We start from the raw sequence: 13,270 nt of genomic DNA, 5'->3' as shown, positions 1-13,270 counted from the left end.
TTTTATAGTGTCATGCCTCAAAGTGCTCACAATGGACCTTATTAAACCTCACAACATCTCCCTGAGGTAGGTGTTATACTTATTTTGCAGATGGCGAAACTGGGGCAGAGGAATTAAATAATACACCCAAGGTCACTGAACACATCAGTAGCAGAGCTGGGTATAGTACACAGGAGTCTTGGCCTTGGAGCAGCATTCTAATCACTAGTTTACCCTGCCAGGAGGGCTCAGTTTGGGGTGAATTCTGCACATGCTGATCTGTACAAGGTTCAATTTAAATGTCTATTATTTCTCCAAACTCCACCTGTCTTGTCCTCCAGTATTTGTTTTTCTTTTAATTAGTCCAAAGCACTTTTTGCCATAAACAAAAAATATTCTAGGGAAAACCCTGACTGGGGATGATATTCTTTAGAAGGAAATTGAATGAAACTTTTCCCTAGCCTAATCACAAAGTAGGGCTTCGAATGCAGTAATCCCAGGCCGAGACCTTCAGAGTCTTTTTTCAGATTCTATTTCTCACCCATCTAATTAATGCTATCAAACTGTTAGAAGCAGTGATATTCAGAGTAGCAGTCCTTATTACTTTTAAAGCCCTGATTTATTTTGCATTTGTTTGGTACAATAAAAATCTACATTCAATAAAACTTGCATTAAGGACCATTCCAAAAAAGGTAATTCCTTCTCTCAAGTGACTTTACATAAAGCTGCCACCGTTAGTGCTTGTGCTCATGCATACTTCCCTCTTTGTGTCAGCAGTGCACAGACTTACTCAGAGTACTTGTTCTGATGTAGAGCCTGGTGCACCGTGGGCCGGTATTTCACTGTTCAAGCCACCACCGTCCTAGGGGAAGTTTTGGCATTGCAGGGTGGGGCTGAAACAAGTAGCGCAGGAGTGACTCGGACTGTGGGGTTAAGTTTCTATCATGCAATTTTCTCCACGCCCAAAATGCCATCTCCATCCCATAATTTTCATGCCTAGTTTGAAAATCCCATGAACCTATGCAAGATTTTTCACTACCTGCCATCTCTGACAGAAGCATGGCGCCTGCACAGCTCTGCACTCATGTCATGCGCATTGCAAGCACAGGTGCCATCATTCTCGGTATTTGCAGAGCTGCAAGAAGAGCCTTGGGAAACGTGATGTCCTGCTGGGCAGATTGCTGTGGGACATAGTGAGAACCAATTTCTCAGAGCAGCTGCAGATGGTTGAGTGCTGGTTCTGGGCCCGAGGAGTTACAGAGTGGTATGGGAAAATGTCTGTCTGATGGAGGAAGAAATAAAGCCACTATTCCTAGCAACCTTCAGGAGAGGATTGCAGAGCACTTCCATATAAGCTTCATTGAGATCTCTCAGGAGGATTTAAGGGATATCCCTGTGTACATAAACAAACTGCTCTGCATCCTGCCCCCATCCCTTCGCCTGCCTAACTCTACAGGGGATTGAAAAGCAGATAACAACTCTACCTATTTGTTGTACCACTACCTCTCTAGTACTAGTAAATTAATGAAAAGTTGCTAGCTGTGGCCTGCTATTAAGTTGGGGACACCATCACCATAATGGGAAGTAAATGTACACACTTACCTGAGGTTGCTTTCCCAGCATCAGGCTCACCTGTGCTTGACTGCTGGGACTGAGTGGACTGCAGTGGAGTCTTAAACAGATCCTGGCTCACAGCATCTTTGGACCCCCTGGTCACATGCCCCTGATCCTTCTCCACCTCCTCTTCATCCTCAGTGTTCATGGCAGGGGCCTGTGACTTGGAATCCTTGAAAGTATCCACAGCGGGGGGGGTGTGGCAGCATCTCTCCCAAGTATGGCATGCAGCTCTTTGTAAAAGCAGCAGGTCTGCGACTTGGCATCAGATTGGTTGTTGGACTACCTGCTACAGTTCCTTTGCTTTCATGCAGCACTGCTGCTGGTCCCTGTCATACACCTCCTCCTGCATCCCCTGTGCAATCTGCTCATAGATGTCAGCATTTCTACAGCTGGTTTGTAACTGCCTGCATAGCCTTTTCTCCCCACAGGCCCAGGAGATCCAATCGCTCCTGTCTACTCCAGGCCAGAGTGTTTCTGGGTGGTGTAGCCAGCATGATTAGCTGGGCAGTTGTGCACAGCAATGGAGAGCTCTAACAGTGTCCTCACCAAGATGCACCACCAGGAAAAGGCATTTCAGAAATTCATGGGGGAAGAGGTTTCAACTCTGCGACCCCTGGACAGTGGAGTTAACAATTCAGATCAAAGCAGTCAGTGCTGGGTATTGTGGGACAGCAGCTGGAGGACTGTTGCAGTCAATATAGGTAACTCAGTATCTACACTCACACTGAGTCAACCTCAGTACATCGACCGTGGCTCAGCGCGGCTTGGTGATGTGGTGTTACTATGTCAACGTAATGGAGCACTTACCTTGGTGGGAAACAAATTTTAACGTAGACACATGCACAACTGTGTTGACACAAGGCGGCTTACATCGACCTAACTTTGTAGTATAGACGAGGCCTAATTAGCAGTAGATTATTCCCTAGACCATGTCTGTTTTAGGATTGATTTAGGATTTATTTTAGGAAATGGAATAAAAATTACTTGGGACCAAATCATGTAGACCTTAGCCAGAACTCCCAGAAGCCATTCCTGACTAAGGACTGTAGGATTTCACCCTTAAGGACAAATCCTGACCCATGGCTACAGTGGCTCCCTTGGCATCAGAATCAGTATGATTATACTGTTCACAAAGGGACCATAATTCCCAGGAACACTGTAGGGGTGTCATTGTTTGCTCTCTGTGCTGTGTAGAGCTCAGCTCAATGGGTGGCACATGCCTGCCTGTTTGCAGGCAGTGAGTCATAGGGTGGATCAGAGATCCACTGCTATGCAGTTTTCCTTCCTCTTCCTACAGAAGCGGCACATTGGAGCTATTGAGCCCTGAAAGCTGCAGCTCTGAACTGCTCTATGGCCTGGGAGAAACAGGTGGGGGGAAAGATTCCAACATTTTGTTTCTCACCCATTCCCAATTAAGCGAAGCAATGCACGTTCTTGCACTTGGGCTGTGCACTTCCACCCAGACCTCGGGCTTCAGGGACTGACTATACTTCTACCTTGAAAAATGCCATTAAATAAATGTCAATGGGACATTGCCAACATATTTAAAACTGTCCTCTCTGAGCAATCAACATTAATGGTCAACAAATGCTCCAAAAGATATTGTAGAATCCTATCATCATAAATAAATGAACATTGAAGAGGTTGATAAGAAACTGCTATTATTTACTGCTATTTTGGTCATATTTAATAGTACACTATTCTGTATGGAGCTAAATCTGAAACTACTCATTGACTTGACTGATGGTAAGCAAACATTTTTTTTATTTGTTTCTGATTTTGTTTTTTTGCAAGAAAGTAAATTTGTACTCAGTGTGTCTGGTATGATTTCCTTGTTCTATAGTTCTAAACGACAGCAAAAACCAGAATACAGCATTGATTCTTCTCCCACTAACAATGGTGTAAATTAGGTGCAACTGCATGGAGTTATAGCAGTGTAAAACCAGCATAAGTGAGATGTGAGGCCCCACACATTAAGGCCTTGTCTATACTTAAAATGCTACAGCGACACAGCTGCACCACTGTAGCTCTTCAGTGTAGCTGCTACCTTCACCAAAGGAAGGAAGTCTCCTCTTAGGGTTGGTAATCCGTCTCACAAGAGGTGGTAGCTCAGTTGACGGAAGACTTTTTCTGTCAACCCAACACTGTCTACATGGGGACTTAGGTCAGCTCAATTACATCTCTCAGGGGTGTCGATTTTTTTGCACCCCTGACTAATGTAGTTAAACAGACCTAATTTTCTAGTGTAGCTCAGGCCTAAATGTTTTTGGTTCTAATCCTGTAAAGACTTATGCGTATGAGTGGGCTCACCAAACTCAGTGAAACTTCTCATGTGTATAGGTGTTTGCAGGATCAGGGGATTAGTTTGTTCATAGAAATTATGTGTTAAATTCAGCCCAGATGTAACTGCATTGAGTTCAGTGGAGATGAACCAGGGTTGACTTGGTCCATATTTAATGTTAATGCTATTTCTTTATACATCAAACAGCAAACAAAATATGTACTTTAAGGAGACACACGAGTGAAGTCTGAAGAATAAGCATTCCACTACAATTAGTGTGGCACTAGCCAAAACTAGAGAAATGATCAGTTGCTGAGTCCTAGAGCATGATTCTCCTCTGTCTTACAAGGTATTTACTCTCATGTGTGACTCCACTGGCTTCAGTGGGAATAACTTTTGACTTATGCTGGTTTGGACAAGATCAGAATCAGGCCCCAGAAACCCAAGGATAGTGAAAGTGCTGGAAATGTAGTAGGGGTTTTTAAAATAAAAGGAGAGACTGCCAGTGAGATTTGTGCTCCTAAATCTCTTGGGTGATTTTGAAATTCTCCTCCTGTTTTTTTCTCTTGTTCAATACCTACACTTGTGATTAACTTTTTCTCTGCCTGCTAGGTACAAGTATCTTTAATGTGTCTCATTACCCCTTGATTGACTTGTTTATTTCATCTCAGATCATAATCAATGTCATTTGACACCCATTACTAAAAAGCTTGTAGCAATTTATTGGTTTTATTTTCCCTGACTTGCATAGATGAGATACTTTCAGTTAAAAATCACTGATCTCTGAGTACTTGGCTATTCTAAGGAAGAGATTGCTTTACTGCGAATCTTTTAGACTGTATGAAACAAGAAACTAATGAGGTTGTTTCAAGGCTGCAGAGTCATAGATAGTCTAGCTCAGTTTCTCCTTAAGAGATTTTTCTGTCTATCTGATAAATAGTTCTTAGGGCTACTTTTGTTCATTGTTTTGGATGCAAAAGGCCATTTTGTCTCAGGAAAAAAAAATCTGTTTTTGCTTGGAAAGGGGAGACATTTTGTTCAAAAACTGGCCCATTTCCCCCCACAAGTAAATAGGCTATTATTTTCAGATCTGGGTGCCTAAAATTAAAGTGGCCTGATTTTCAAAGGTACTGAGCATCCACCACTCCCAGCGTAGTGAATGGGAACTGTAGGTGTTTCGCAGTAAAAAATCAGGGCATCCTTATTTAGCTACCTATCTTTAGCCACCGCAGGCCCTGACCCTGCAAAGACTTATGTACTTGCTTAATGTTACACACTGTAAGTCATTCCTTTCACTTCAATAGGACTACTGACAAGGAGAAACCCTGGCCCCATTGTAAGCAAAGGGAGTTTTGCTATTGACTTCGATGGAGCCAGGATTTCACTCATAGTGTGTGAAGTTAAGCACGTGCATAAGTCCTTGTAGATCTGCGGTCCACATTTGTAAATCTTGCCCTACGTGCCTTACCAAAATTCTCCACAGAAGTAGGACCAGCTTCACATTCAGAGTGGCAAAGTTCAGAAGGGAGGGAGGCAGAGGCCATTCCAGCTATGCAGCAGCAGGGCCACCAGCTCCAATTTGCTCCTTCACCAGCTCACTCCCAAAACCTCCTGTATGCCAGAGCACCGCGTACTCCGTACAGATAGGGGCAGCTCTAGGCATTTTGCAGCCCCAAGCATGGCAGACAGGCTGCCTTTGGTGGCATGCCTGCGGAGGATCTGCTGGTCCCGCAGCTTCGGCGGACCTCCCGCAGGCACGCCTGTGAGAGGTCTGCCAAAGCCGCGGGACCAGCAGACCCTCTGCAGGCAAGCCGCCGAAGGCAGCCTGCCTGCCGCCCTCATAGCGACCGGCAGAGCGCCCCAGTGGCTTGCTGCCCCAAGCACATGCTGGTACCTGGAGCCGCTCCTGCGTACAGAGTTGTGCTCTGTAGTGCACAGAATGTGTGATGATGACACGCTGAGTTCTCAGAATCCTGCCTTCTTCATTCAGTGGAATGATATCAGTTCCACTTCAGTCAGGGTCCTCCACGGTCACAGAAAAGGAAGGCAGTTTTCTCATGAGAGAGAACAAATATCTTACCTTCGGTGAACACCTTTTCTCTCTTTTGAAGACATCTTGTTCTTGTAGCTACCAGTGCAGTATTGGATACCATTAGAGCTGGGTGAAACCTTTTTGTGGGGGGTGAAAAAAGCAGATTTGGCAACACCAAAACATTTCATGAGTTGGTGTCAGTGTAGCTGAATTGTTTTGGTTGAAAAAAAATTCTAAAAAAAAATTTCACGTCAACATTTTTTAAATGAAACATTTATAATTTTTGATGTGAAAATGACTCTTCGTTTCACATTTTTCTTTACATTTTTAATTTTTTTTAAAAAAAATGTTTAAAAGGTCAAAATCTATTCAGGTCAACTGAAACATTTTGTTCAACCTTAAATGATTTTTTTTCAATTTATTGGAAATTCAATTTGCCAGTGAATAAAAAAATCCATTATTCACCCAGCTCAAGATGACATCCATCATGAAGGCTTTTAAAATCAGTTTGGGTAGCCTTTCTTTATGTGCGTTTGGTTTGGTTGTTTTGTCTGGTGTCATTTTATCTTAATGCTCTCATTGAAAAGATTTGTACCAGTGACTTTCTAATACCACCCAGGAGCTTGGTGGCACAATGGTTTACTCCTTTCTCGTGTTCACCTTTAGAGACATGACTTCTAATGTCATTATGGTTACAAATGAAAACACGTTTTGTGCTTCTCCTTAGTAGATATTTCATTTAAAAATAACCTATACAAGGCAACCTAGCTGATAAACTCTATATGTGGGAAGCCCAGGGATGACATAGGAATGGATGCAACAAGACAGGGTTGATATTCTGATGAAGAGCTCTGTGAGAGATTATTTACACTATGTCTGAACTACTGGGTTGTGATATTTTCAGCTTCTCATTTTCATGAGCATCAAAATTCACTAAGGAAACAGCGATTTGGGTTTGTTTGGGGGATTGTACTCTACTGTGTTTTTTCATCTGGTCTGGTGAACTGAACTCAACCCCAGAAATTAAAAACATAATTAAAAGAAGTAAACACATGTCTTCCTCATATTTTCCATGAGCAACTGATTCCTGTATAATTTCCATATAGCTGCTTTCTTCTATAATGAATGTGGCATCCTTATCCCTGGCACATTTCAGTTAAATTGCTGATAATGCTAACTCTTAATACCTGTATTCCACACACAACTCCAGGCACACTAGAACAGTAAAGTAACTATTTACAACAGTTTTCAGCATTTACCCAGCAGTCACTAATTATAGTGCTGTAATAGATCATGAATGTATCAGTTCTCACAGCTATCATATCCCAATACTGGAATGATTAGACAAAGCTAATAACTTCTTAGGAAGCGATTTCTTTTACTGGCTTGAACCTAAAAAACAGCACACTCACTTTGTTAGTTTATTTTATCACTCTGCAGTGCTCCAACTACTTCACCTCTCTCATTAAACATAATAGTCCAATTATAACCCATTTGCTGATTATTTTCATTTAATAAATGCAAAATTTTGTGGGATATTTCTGCTCCCATGACTTCAGGCTTATAACTGAATTGGTGTTTGGGCTGGTATAGCTTCTGCATGATAATTGGTTGTGATGATTTAGGGAATCTGCACAGCTTATGAATTCTGGATGATGTTTATGAAGTTGTTGTTCTGAAATGTGGCTGACACAGTCTCTAGCTCATACTCACTAGACTACCGACAGTGAAACTTAACAACAGTGCTCTGCACTGAACAATGGGTATGCTAAGGAGGGTGTCCAAGTTGAGAAACCAGGTCAACTAAGTGTCTCTGCAAGGGGCTGGTGAAGTGGCGAGAGTGGAAAAGTCCCAAATAGAGACAGAAGTGACAAAGCAAGAGTTTTAAAAGGGACCCATAGAAGGAAGGCTTTATGAGGGACAGCAAACTTTGGGCAGGAGAGAAGAAGGGGTGAGCATGCTTTTGCAGCAGTAGGGTGGGGATTGGTTTAGCTGTGGGACCAACCAAGGACAAAGCAACCCAACCTGGAGGGAGAAGTTCAGAAGACAAGCCATGTGCTGCAAGACAAGGATCTTGGATAAGCCAGAGGACTCTGTCCCCAATTCAAAAAATGCTCCAGAGTGGTGAGTAAACTGAGGCAGGGAAATGTGTGTGGAGTTTATTATTTTTGTCTAGATCTGCATATTTCTCATGCTACTAAGAGCAATGGTGTTTTAGAATCCTGTTCGAAGTATGGCTGTGCTTTGTGTTTCACCTATCACATACCCACGAAGAGGTAGACTATAAACACAGAACATCCACACACTGGAGTTCTGGGAGAGGGTGTGTTCATCACTTGCCATGGAGGCTCAGCAGTTGGACTGCAAGGTCTCAGTTCTCAGCAGGGAGTGCTAGACAGAGGATCTACCTAGAGGCCCCAAGCCGGGGGCAGTCTCTGGACTGTGTTCAGACTCTGGAGGCTTAAAGCACTTGGGGATTGAATGTTTTGATCCCCTCATGGCACACTGAGTGTCCAAGAGGGGCAGTTCAGGTAGATTTGTGACAGCCTGGTATAACTTCTTCCTGATGATTGGTTCACCTGAACTGTGGATACCTCAAAACATGACTGCAAGGCCAATGCGACAAGTGGCTTTACACCCAAGAACTCAGATGATGGGGTTCTATCTGTGGTTCATCAGGTCTTACCTGTGATAGGGCACTGTGATATTTACAGATTTGGGCAAGCCGAGAAATGTGTGGCTCTGGCTTGGCTCTCCGTCAAGCACAGGCTGACTGGAGCCAAAATAGAAGCATGTGAAAAAGAAAATAGGCACCGTGACAGAAATATTCCCCATGACCACTAGGAAGTAGAGCCCAAAACATTCTCAGTGGCTCTTCATTGGTATTTTCCCTTCTATTGAGTCATTCAAGCTGCAGACATGGTGCTCCATTTCAGCCTGGATCAAGTTTTTCATTGGTCTGTTAAGTAGGATGATCTGATGTTCAAGTGATAGATGAGTCATCATCTATCTGAAAGAGACACAAGGCGGGGGAAGTAATATCTGTTACTGGGCCAACTTCTGTTGGTGAGAGAAACAAGCTTTTGAGCCACACAAAGCTCTTCCTCAGGTCCAACTGAATGAGACTACTGAATTATTTTAATTGCAGACTAAATGATCTTTACAATGCCAGATTCTCAGTACTGTTACTGGTATCACCACCACCACATTCTGCAGCCACAACACTGGCCTTGCTGCTCCAGATGTTTGTCTCTGATGCATCGCTGTTTGACAAAGCAGGGCCCTACTCCACCCCAGGAAGTAACCAGCTGTGCTGTACCTATGTGGCGAGCTATTCAAAAGCAGTCATGCAAATGTGTGCATTCACTTTTAAGCACATCCAGCATAGGCTCACACCTACCCTGATCTGCACAAACTCTGTATCAAGGTTTGCAAGTGCCTAAATGAGGTTCATGCATTTGTAAGAAATCTGCCCCACGTTTTACAATGAGGGTTAATGTGTGAGGTGCTGACTGTCATTTTGCTGTCACCTACTTTAGGTTTAGTGCCTGTTTCTTGTTCTTCAGTAGTTTGTGATTTGGTTTTTTAGGGAGAATAATAAATATAATATTCTGGGGACATCCACACCAGATTCCTGATGGGAACTTTGGAATAACCAAGTAAGATTGGTCTCCAGAGATTCCATTGCCAGTTTTGTGTGGAGCCTGCTGGGTAGACTGGGCTATACAGATACTCATGCTGTGCAAATTTGATCAATAATGATCATCAATAAAGCTCAGAACTATTAAGTCTCAGGACCTTGATTTAGGTGCCCCGAGGAATTACTGTAGTGAAACAACAACACATTTCTCTTGCCATCCTTTAACTGGATCAACCCAAATGCTCTGACCTTTTTCCATTATTCTTTTTTGTGGGCAAAAGCAGTAGATTTCAAACAGAGCTCTGAATTAATCGAGACCGTCTCCTTGGCCCCAAGTTCAAAAGTATTTTGTTGCCTAACTCTCCTTTATTAATAACCTTTGAGGATCTGGGCCCTCCTGCTGTTCCTTCTCCACCCAGCCAAGTGTTCCTCCCTGGCTAACAAAGCTGGCATACACTGATTATCTAGCTGTTTCTTCTCTAGGAACTTGAACCAAATCCCACTATAGTCAAGAGGAATTTTTCCAGCGCTTTCACTGAGCTTTGAATAATGTCCTATGAGAGCATTTCCAATGGAATGAGATAATGTTTCTCCTTTCTTTATGCTTTTTTTTAACAGAGAGACAATATATGAGATAACTCACCAGAGCTAGAGTACCTAAGTGACCAACATCTGCAGAGACATAATTCCCTCTCAATAGACCCCATGGTGCGATAATCAGGACTGCTGCAAGCTATCACAATTTCCAATTAAAATTCAGTAGCATTTATTTGGTTCATTCTTAGTCACACTCATCTCTGCTGTACCCAGACTGTGAGGCTTCTCCTGGGGGGTTGGGAGAAATAACAGGTTTCAAGCTTTGGACACATTCATTTTCTGAAAATGCTAAAGTGTTTCCAGACATTCTCTCTTTGAATGGCATCTGCTGTAGTTTTCAAGTTAGAGAGAGCAGAACTTAAAAATACAGTGGCAAAATTTGAAGAATCAAAAGCCTCTATTTGCAGTAGCCTCCATTTTTTGCATACTTAAAATGGCCTGATTCCTTAAAACACTGAGGATATGGCCTGGTCTACATTTAAAACATACACCACCAACATAACTCTGTTGGTCAGGTGAGTGAAAGAAACACACACCTTAACAACATAGCAAGACCAGCAAAAAAGGGCCGCCTGTCAGCATAGCTAATGTCATTCTGGGAGGTAAGGCCCTGATACCATCAGAACTCCTTCTGTCAGCATATGCTGCATCCACACAAGGGGGCAATGGAGTGTGGACATAACCTATGCCTACACTGAGCTCAGAGGTGTGACTGCAACATGTGTATATCTACCCGAGCAACCGTTGATCTAGCTAACTCAAATAATACCAGTGAAGCTGTGGTAGCAGGTGCAGCAGCACACACTGATCAAGCCCAGCTGGGACCCTGGGTATGTACTCAAGCAGCCGTGCTGTAGTCACACTGCTCTGGCCAGGCCAACTCTTAAAATGTAGGTCAACGTAGCTACTGTGCTCAGGGGGTGTAACAAATCCACAACCCTGAATGCCGTAGCTATGCCAATCTAACCCCCAGTGTAGACACAGCTATGTCAACAAAAGAATGCTTCTGTCAATCTAGCTACTGCATTTTGGGGAGATGGTGTTCTTCCACTGATGAGAAAAACCCTCTTGTTGCTGTAGGTTGGTCTATGTTTTAAAATTTAGGTTGATGTAGCTACATTGCTGAGGGGTGTGAAAGCACACACTCTGAGCACCATAGCTACACTGACCTAACTTCCAGTGTAGAGGCAACAAGGGCTATGGAAGAATGCTTCCGTCCATCTAGCTACCATCGCTCGGGGTGGTTGTGTGCCTCCACTGACAGAAAACCCCCTTCTTGTCACGGTAGGCTGCAGGTACACTACAGGGTTATGCCAGCATAGCTCTGGAGCCGTAGCTATCCCAATATTGTCCCTGTAGCGTAGATATGGCCCAAGGGGCATGCTTTAGTTCAAAAGGATGCATGGGATGTGCCTTTAATACCCATTCACGCAACACATAAAAAATTCTTCGGTATTCAAAAACGAAGCTCTTATTTTGTTAAAAGTATGAGCACATGGTGTTCTAAACCTTTGCCAGAAATAGTCGTAGCCATATTGCTCACCCTAGAAGGCTTATGCTTCTAAAGATGATGCCAAGCGCTAGGCATATTTCTGAGTTGTTCAAAATGAGAACTCTTATGAAATGTCCAACTGCACTGTCCTGTTTCTCCTGAGGAATCTAACCTACTTCTGCAAAATGCTGAGTACCCTCAGCTCCCACTAAAGTCAATTGGAATTTTCCTTTTGATTTGATCGGGAGAAAGACTGGGCTCTAAAAAAGGAGGGGGAAAGTGTGAGAACAAAATTATGGTTGTCCTACATTTCCAATGTCTATTTAAAAATATTAGTAGGATTCAAGACTGCCAATAGGGGAAAAAAAGTCCACAATTAAAAATTCTAAATCTGGTCATAATCGATAAAGTGGCTACGCACAATGTTATTATGGCCTCATAAATGTTTCTTGGAAGCTTTGAAATAGCCCAGAAAGTGTAAATACAAATACAAAGAAATAGAATTATCTTCAATGGAAATAGAAGTAAATACTTGAATACACAAATCCTTTCTCTCAAATTACATTTTTTTTAAATTGCATGCTATTGTACTTTCAGAGGTAGCCACACATTTTTTCAAGTACACACAGTTTTGTGTTTCAAATGTCATTAGAACTTAATGACATAAAAATTGCTATCTAGACTGACACAATGATTCCTGCTTCATAATAGTCTTTAAAGAAAAGAACAATTTGACACATTTAGAAAGCTGAATAGTATCTTAACAGAGCTGAAGATTTTAAAAAATAACAAACCAGTGACTCCTGGAAAACTTTGAAAAACATTCAATTGCAGAACAATTCTGTTACTCTGTAATTTATTTGCCTTTATTTCTTCCTTCATTTTTTTTACTCCTTGGAACATATGTATGAAAACAGGAATTTGTTGCTCGGGAACTTATTTGCTCCTGCTGTTTAGTCATCACAGGAATTCATAATCCTCTTTTCATAGTCCCACCCAATGATTTGGCAACAGCAAAGATCAAATCAACAGATTAAAACAGATCTGGAGCCAAATTAGTTTAAGGCTCAAGATCAGGGGTGGAGTTTGGATTGGGACAAGGGTACTAAGTTGGATTTAAGTATACCAAAGTCTTGTGAACTGTTGATGCATGATTTTAGATAAAAATAGAGAAAATCTTGTGAAATCACAGCTCTCCAGTGGTGGATGCACAATAACTATATTGATACAGAGATGGTGATGGGCAGATTAGATCTTAGCAGATGTCCACCATCTTAAACAGTGAAAAATCTCATGGGGAAAAATTGTTCTTGCAAGATTTCTACCATTCTGGGTTGGAGCTCACAGAAATAGGTGTTCTTGTGGGATTTCAATAGCATCTACAGCTGGGAAAATAGTCCCCTTCCATTTTGAAATGAGGAACTGGATCCAGGGATTCAAATCTTAAAACTCCTTGTACCCAATATTCAAAAGAGTTTAGATTTGAAGTTCTGGTTTTGACCCACCTCTAAATGTTTTATCTAACCCTTTAGCCTATTTTAGATGTATATAGAGCATCAGTCGCCATTGTAACAAGGGAGGGGTGATCAATCTGTGGCTCTGGAGCCACATGCGGCTCTTCAGAAGCTAATA

This window comes from Chelonoidis abingdonii, chromosome 14 (assembly GCF_003597395.2).
Source record: "Chelonoidis abingdonii isolate Lonesome George chromosome 14, CheloAbing_2.0, whole genome shotgun sequence".
Lineage (NCBI taxonomy): Eukaryota > Metazoa > Chordata > Testudines > Testudinidae > Chelonoidis > Chelonoidis abingdonii.
This window is presented reverse-complemented; position numbering follows the sequence as displayed.